The sequence below is a fragment of the Myotis davidii genome, unplaced genomic scaffold, assembly GCF_000327345.1.
Source record: "Myotis davidii unplaced genomic scaffold, ASM32734v1 scaffold2301, whole genome shotgun sequence".
NCBI classification, from domain to species: Eukaryota; Metazoa; Chordata; class Mammalia; order Chiroptera; family Vespertilionidae; genus Myotis; species Myotis davidii.
In genome coordinates this window covers 468,210-477,092 of record NW_006291016.1, presented here as the reverse complement: position 1 = coordinate 477,092, position 8,883 = coordinate 468,210, and positions in this window count along the sequence as shown.

Below are 8,883 nucleotides of genomic sequence, written 5' to 3'. Positions count from 1 at the left end.
CAGAAATGTGGATATGGATTCAATAATACATGATAAGTAATTACTGTAAATGTTTCTTCATCTGATGACGGCGTGGTAGTTCTATTTAATTTAAATGCCATCTGTTTGAGAAGCACACTTGGCTATTTACCTATGAAACTATATGATATCCAGGATTTACTTTTAAAGCACTGCAGCATAAAATGGGAGGGGAGAGATAGATGAAAGGGGATTGGCAAAAATGTTGATAATTATCGAATCTGGATAATGGGTAAACAGGGGTCTGTTATCCTAGTCTGACTGTTTTTGTTTATGCTTGAAATTTTTATAATAAATGTAAAAAATATACAGCAGGTTGGGTAAATATTAAATATATCACTGATTAAAACAATTACAGTTAAAAGACTAAGATTGTAGTATTGATTTTTTAAATTTGCTTATATACTGCTTACAAAAGATTAATCTAAGGCAAGCATGTCAAACTTGCAACCCACAATGCATACTCATTAACGATTACTCATTTATTTCAGGCCTTTGTATTCAGCATGTCTCTATTGAAATAAACCTATGAAAATTGAAGCTTTTTGGGGGGAGGGGGGCTTATTTGCAGCCCACATAAACATAAACCTTGTTTATTTGGCCCGTGTTAGCGTTTGAGTTTGACATGCTTGATAAGGCATGGTGATACCATAAGGTTAAAAAAAAAAAAAAGATTAAAGGAAAATGTTATGATATCTTTGTAAGCAAAAGGATAAATTCTCTTGCCATTGCAAAGGACCGAGAAAACCAAGACACCTTCGGAAAACAAAAAAAAAAAAATGGGTAGACTTGCCCTAGGAAATATAAGAATTATTTTTTTTAATATATTTTATTGATTTTTTACAGAGAGGAAAGGAGAGAGATAGAGAGTTAGAAACATCGATGAGAGAGATACATCCATCAGCTGCCTCCTGCACACCCCCCACTGGGGATGTGCCCGCAACCAAGGTACATGCCCTAGACCGGAATCGAACCTGGCACCCCTCAGTCCGCAGGCCCATGCTCTATCCACTGAGCCAAACCGGTCCCGGCAAGAATTATTTTTAAATTATAGTAAGTCACGGAACGGTTATCCAGAATGCATAAAGAACTCTTTGAACTCAATAATAAGACAGATAGTCCAATTAAAAATGGGCCAAGGATTTCATCTTCTCCCAAGAAGATATACAAATGGTGAGCAAGCACGTGAAAAATGCTCAACATCCACCTGGCTGGCATGGCTCAGTGGTTGAGCATTGACCTATGAACCAGGAGATCACGGTTCAATTCCCAGTCAGGGCATATGCCCCGGTTGTGGGCTTGATCCCCAGTAGTGGGGGGGGGGGGGAGAGGGGGGGGGGGGGGTATAGGAGGCGGCTGGTGGGTGTTTTGCACTCTCTCTCAAAATCAATTTAAAAAAATATTTTTTTAAAGGGGAGGTACCTAGAATCCTGTTATTTTGTGACAGGTAACTTCTGACTAAAGTTCCTTCTACTAGTACTAGAGAGAAATAAATCAGGAGCCCTGTTTCTCCATCAGGACAAGCTGCATATTAACAGACATTATCACTCTCTTGCTGTTTTATTCAAGAGACATTGATTTCAAGCATTTAAAATTCTCAGCACAATAATGATCACACATTGGGGTGTAGGATGGAAGGGATTCTTTCTTCTCCGTATCATTTTATGATGACAAGACAAATCCAGATCTTATATGTGAATGATGGGAATGCCCAAAGAAGCAAAATGCCAGCTGGAGAAGTAATAATTACACACATCATTTAAGAAAATTTCCTTCAGCTTAAGAGACTTGACCCCTTAGGAAGCAAGGGTTCAACAAATAACAAATCCCAAATCTGATTAAAATCACACACACACACACACACCACACACACACACACACACACACACACACACCTAGATAGATCTTGGTGAACTTTTTCAATTCCAAAGATGAAGAAAAAAAATCATGTAAACTTTAAGAAATAAAGGAAGAGGCAAAATGCACAAAAGAGAATAAGACCAGTATCAGACTTCTCATAACAATGAAGTTGGGGGGGAAAAAAAACAACAGAAAAATCTATAAATTGAGAAAGAAAAGGGATTGTGACCAAAAGTTTCTACCTCCCAACTAAGTTACCATTTGTCCGGGCAAAAGTAGTTATTTTGAGGTAGTCAAGGCCTCTGAAAGAATATACACCCACATACCAGATGTGAAAGCACAAACATGAAGTATCCATCAATCACACGACAATTTATTCAGCACAGAGATGTCAAATGGGGAAAGATGAAATGATAAGAAACAGCAGTAGCAATAAATCATGGAAAATAGCCTTATGTCTAAATAGATTATAACATGACTGATATCTATAAGGTAAGAGATAAGAAAGAACTGTCAAAAATAGAAAACATATCAGAGAAAGCTGAATTCAAGATCAAGTGTTAAAAAGAACATAAACAGACGGTCTGTTAAAGGTATACTTATGAAGATGATATGTCAAATATCTACAGAAATCAAATTACATAAAGCAAGACTTGAAACTGCATAAAAACACCCTTATAGTGGAAGATGCTAATAGTTTTTCAAAAATTAAGTAGTCCGCCCTAGCCAGTTTGGCTCAGTGGATAGAACATCGGCCCATGGACTGAAGGGTCCGGGGTTCAGTGCTGGTCCAGGGCTTGTACTTCGGTTGCAGGCTCCATCCCCAGCCCTGGTTGGGCATGTGCAGGAGGCAATCAATCGAGGTGTGTCACTCACATCAATGTTTCTGTCTCTCTGGCTCTCCCCTGCCCTTCCACTCTCTCTAAAAATCAATTGAAAAATATCCTTGGGTGAGGATTAACAAAAACAAAAAAATTAACTAGTCAAAAATTAGCAAGGATATAGAGGATTTGAAAATATAATCAGGCCGTAACTGGTTTGGCTCAGTGGATAGAGCGTCGGCCTGCAGACTGAAAGGTCCCAGGTTCGATTCCGGTCAAGGGCATGTACCTTGGTTGCGGGCACATCTCCAGTGGGGAGTGTGCAGGAGGCAACTGATTGATGTTTCTCTCTCATCGATGTTTCTAGCTCTCTAGCTCTCTCCCTTCCTCTCTGTAAAAAATCAATAAAATATATTTAAAAAAGAAAATATAATCAGCCCTGGCTGGGTGGCTCAGTTGATTGGAGCGTCGTCCCATACACCAAAAGGTTTCAGATTCAATCCCAGGTTGGGAAACAACTGAGCAATGTTTTTCACATCGATGCTTCACTCTTTCTCTAAAATCAATAAAAACATATCCTCGGGTGAGGATTCACAACATTTTTTAAAAAGAAAATACAATCAACAAGCTTATATAAAACTAACTAGAGATCAACACTAAAGAGATTAATAAAACTTACTACTTGGAAGTTAAACGTATTAAAAAGAGGAAATTAAAACTGATAATGTGATCACTTCATAAGGTCTAATCACTAAGGTGTACAACAGAAACTAATATAGTATTGTATGTCAACTGTAATTGAAAAAAAAAACTTAACTCTGTAGAACTATCTAGAAAGTGATAAAAACGAACAATTCATATGCAAAGAGACGCAGCCAAAGCTATTTGTGTACCAAAGGAAATGCACAGCTTTCAAGGAGTTCATTTTAAAATAAATTATATTTGAAACATAAGACATTTTAACTAGATTAACAACATAACCCAGAAGAAAATTGGAAAAGAAAATTAATAACAATGCATGAGGAAACTAATTAAATAGAAAACCAAAAAATATAAATAAACAAAATTGAGAGCTGCTTCTTTGATAATATTTATGAAATGGCTAAACCTCTGAAAGCCTGTTTAAAGAAATATGAACATATTTATGAACATAGAGAGGTGAAATAGAAACATTCAGGATAAGAAAGAAGATATAACCAGAAATACAAGAGCTTAAAATAATTATAAGAGAATATTGTGTGCATCTTTACGGCAATAAATTGAAAATCGAGAAGAGTGGTTCTCAACCTTGGCTACACATTGTAATTACGTGAGGAGTTTGGAAAATTACTGATGCATGGAGCCTCACTCCCAGAGATTCTAATTTAACTGGTCTGGGGTGTGGCCTCGGTAGTTGGATGTTCAAAGCTGCCCCGGGGAACCCTAACATTTTGGAACCCTGAATTCTTAGAGGGGGATGTGTGGTCCGTGGACCAGCAGCATCAGCATCACCAGGGCGCTTGCAAGAAATGCAGAATCTCGGGCCCCACTCCAGAGCCACTGAATCTCAATGAGCACGTTCACATCATCCTCCAGATGATCTGTGTACACATTATTATGCGAGATGTACTGATTCAGAGAAATGGACAGATGCCACGGGAAATATACGTGCCAACATTTATTTAGGAAGAAAGACTGATGGATGAATTCACGCTGAAGAGATCAGAAAAGTAAACCTACCATTTATAAAGAGGCATCAGACCCAAATGCTTTCACAACTGAGTTCTGCCTAATCCTTAAAAATCAGACAAGGCCTCTGGTTTTTCAACCATGGCAGAATATCGAGCTAGAATTACATTCATATTCAAACCTGATCATAATGGTACAAAACAAGAAAACACCAGAATTATGAACAGATACAAAAATTCTAAATAAAATACTAGCCAATTTATGCTTCAGTATTTTTGAAAGAAAAATAAAAATTGCCTAAGTAGTAATGGGGGGATAAGAACACATATGTAATACCTTAATCAATAAAGAAATTTTTAAAAATTGCCTAAGTAGGGTACTTTTATCCTAGAACTATGAATATGGTTTAACTTTAGAAAATCCAGCACTGTAATTCAATATTCTTCATTACATCAACAAAGAAAAACAGAAAATCAAGTCATTATATTAATAGGGCTAAAAGACATTTGATAATGTTATTTTGTCTTTGCTAATAAAATCTCTAAGTAAAATAATAATGGAAGGACACTACCCAACCTTGGAAAATGCTATTTTCCAAAACCACTATTATACTAAGTGGTTAATTACTGAAGTATTGCCATTAAAAGCAGGCATAGCACAGAAATTCCTGCTCTACTATATATTATTTATTCAGCATTGTTTTAGAAGTTCTACCTAATATAAGACACAAAAATGAAATAACTGACATCTTTTTGCCATATAACTGCACACATAGAAATTCAAGAGTACTAAAGCACAATTAGAATTGGGAAGATAACGTGGAAAAGTAGCTGGGTACATGAAAAGTATATAAAAGTCTAATAGCTTTTCTCTATGCTTTAGCAGTATCTAGGTGGCTAAAAATTATAATGGGCTTGTGAAAAGTATATGACGTATATATGAAGAAAGCTATGAACATTTTATTAAAAGATATAAAACAAGACCAGAATGAATGGAGGGACACGGATATGAAGACAAGATGAGAAAAATGCAAGGTTCGATTTAATATTAAAAACTCATGCCGAAACCGGTTTGGCTCAGTGGATAGAGCCTCGGCCTGCGGACTCAAGGGTCCCAGGTTCGATTCCGGTCAAGGGCATGTACCTGGGTTGCGGGCACATCCCCAGTAGGAGATGTGCAGGAGGCGGCTGATGGATGTTTCTCTCCCATCAATGTTTCTGACTATCTCTCTCCCTTCCTCTCTGTAAAAAATCAATAAAATATATTTTTTTAAAAAAATTCATGCAATTTGCCCGCTGGTGTGTCTCAGTGGTTGAGTGTAGAGACCTATAAACCAGGAGGTCAAAGTTAGAAACGGGGTCAGGCCACATGCTCAGGTTTTGGGCTCGATCCCCAGTGTGGGGTGTGCAGGAGGCAGCCGATCAATGATGCTCTCTCATAATTGATGTTTTTATCTCTCCCTCTCCCTTTCTCTCTCTCTAAAATCAATAAAAACATTTTAAAAAAATTAATCAATTTGAATAAAATATCCCGATGGGTCTTCTTAGTGGGGTAAAATGATCTTAATGTTCCTATGGAAGAATAAATGTCAAGAAAACTATGAGAAAGAAAAGAACTTGCATTCTAGATATTACAGGTCACCATCGAGCACCGTGAGTGGAAGATATATTGGCACAAGACGAACAAAGAGATCGGTAAAGCAGAATAAGACTTTAAAAATTAATCCAAGGTTATATAAGAACTTATCACACAACAAAGTGTCATTTCAGTTCAAGGGAGGACAGGATGACTTACTAAATAAACAGCACCGTAATAACTGGCTCTCTATCCGAGAGAGAAAAAGAAACTAGACCTACCAAACAACACACGTGGAAAGAACACCCCAGAACAAAATGGCGGTGGAGTCTCGATCCATTGATCGATCGATCGATCGATTGCTGACCTGGGTCCCCGCAGAGCTCAGGTGGATTGGGCTGAGCGACAGTAGCTGGGACATTGATCCCAAGCGCAGGGACATCGATCCCAAGCGCAGGCTTGGACATGAGCAGACAAAGGCCTGCGACCTGAGGATAGCGAGTGGATGCAGGACCTCGGGTTCACTGGGCGGTGGGGTCAAAGGACTTTAAGGATGATTACGCCTTAAAGGGGTAGCGACTGGCTTTCCGCACTTCAAGGTAGTCCCTCCGTAGCCTTTTTTCTCTCTTTTCATTTGTGGGGCCTTTATAAACGCTGGGTGAAAAAGATTTGTTATTGTGGTCGTTGATGCCAAGGAAAGACGCCAGGTCTTAGGAGTCACCGAAACCTGAGTTCAAATCGAATCCTATTTTCTCGCTGTGTATCCTTGGGCGAGTTCCTTCACCTCTCTGAGCCTCAGTTTCCTCCTCTGTGAAATGGCGTAATTAGTTCGTTTCACAGATATTGTATAATGCAAGTTTTAGTACCGTGCCAGACAAATGATATCAGTAAAGAAAAGCTTGTATGAAATTTCACTCTAACTTAGCCCCACAGGCAGCCTTGCATTCTCAGCTTCTCTTTGTTGATCTGTCGGTGGGGGACTCTGGATATATATATATTTTTTTAAATTTCAGAGAGGAAGAGGAGGGAGAAAGAGAGAGAGAGAAGCATCAGATAAGAATCACTGAACTCTCCACACTGGAGATCAAGTCAGAAACCCGGGCATGTGCCCTGACTGGGAATCCAATCCTGACCTCCTGGTTCATAGGAGATGTTAAACCACTGAGCCACACTGGCTGAGGTCTCTGGGTCCTGTGTGTCTCATTTATAAATAATTGCTTTGGAGTTAGACCTGAGTTCAAATTCAGGAGCCTAGCGACCTCTGACAAGTCCTGTCCCCTCTCTACATTTCATTTTCTCCCCGTGAAGGTGAGCTTGATGATAGCGTGCATCTAGATTGTGCTGGTCATTAAACCTGGCTGCCGATCTATTCCCACCATATAGGGAGAACCCTGCTGGGCTCAGTCAGCAGTTGGTAATTATGGCGCTTCACCCTTGAACAATACTCTTTGCAGTCTCATGCTCTTGTGTAGTTTGGGCTATGGGAGATACTAAATGATCTCACAGGGTTCCTGTTCTTATTAGAGGAGATCACTTAGAAAGGACTTGGCCCATAGTGGGTATTCAAGCAACATGTTTTCTGTTAGGTCAGGAGGCAGCGAAGGAAATAAAGAGAGTTGATCAGAAAAGGAAGGAAGGAAGGAAAGTTTATTCTGCGTCCCCGGGAGACCCACGTACCCCAAGGACAGAGCACCATGGATTCACACCAACAGGGAAGGGGGCGCTTTTTTTATACTGCGTTTGGGTGAGGGGCGGGGACATGAGCTGAGGTATTCAGCTGAGGAAGTTCCCACTGCAGGGGGTCAGCAGGGGTATTCAGGAAGGAGTCAGCATCTGTGTGGGGCACGCTGGTCTGTTAGAAATGCCAGGGAGAGTCTATTATCTCATCACACGTCTGCATGTGTCTGATCCTGGGCTCTCTCCGACCTAACATTTTCCTTTTGCTTTTCATAGGATCCTGATTATCATCAACCTCTTGTCTGCTAATCTTCCCACCTATATCACTGTTATTTTTCTAACTGTATTGTAAGCTGCTTAAGGACAAAGTAGTAAAGCTGACTTATATGCTATTTGTTTCCAGATGCTTTTATTAATATTTTCTCATTTAATGCCAATCACAGTGTCATGATGACAAAAGGGTAAATGTTTCATTTAATCCTTTCAGCAACCCTAGGAAGTAGGTAGGTTAGGTATTCTCAATGTACAGATAAGGAAACTGAGGCCTAGAGAGGGTAAGGAACTTGGCCAAATGAGATAGAATCAAAACTAAAAAGAACCAAGGACTGCTTTGTCTGATCCAAAGCTTTTTCTGTTACACACAGCCTTTTCTTTGCTTCTCAACAGCATCTAGCAGTGTAAACCAAGCATGTCAAACTCGCGGCCCACAACGAATAATTTTGCGGCCCAGCCAATATAATGGTGGAGTATGGTACCTGTTGCTCTGTTTAACAATGGACAGGTTATTTTGATTTTCTGAATTATATAAATCATCCCATTCAATTAAATGCCTTATTGATGATAATGTGAATATCCCATGGGTTGGGGTCATACTGGTCTTAGAGAGCACATTCTTCTGTACCTGGAAACAGGACAGCACAATTATCCTAAGTAGTTTTAGTGGCCACAGGTGGTGCGTTCCAGCTGGCTTAGTGGTCCCGAGACTAGGACAGCACAATTACTCTAAATTGTCCTGACAACTCAGTGGTCAGAGACCCGAGGGCTCTAGATAATGTGTTTCTATCAACTCAGTGATCCGGAGACCCAAAACTGTAATTTAGATAACATGCCTGTTTAACCCAGGTTACCCAAGGGCTCTAGATAATGTATTTCTGTCAATTCAGTGACCCCAAGACCCGAAACTGTAATTAACATGCTTAATTCTGCTTCTGTAATCTGCTTTTTTGCGAACCGGGTGCCTCATTCCAAACCCTGGGATGTACCC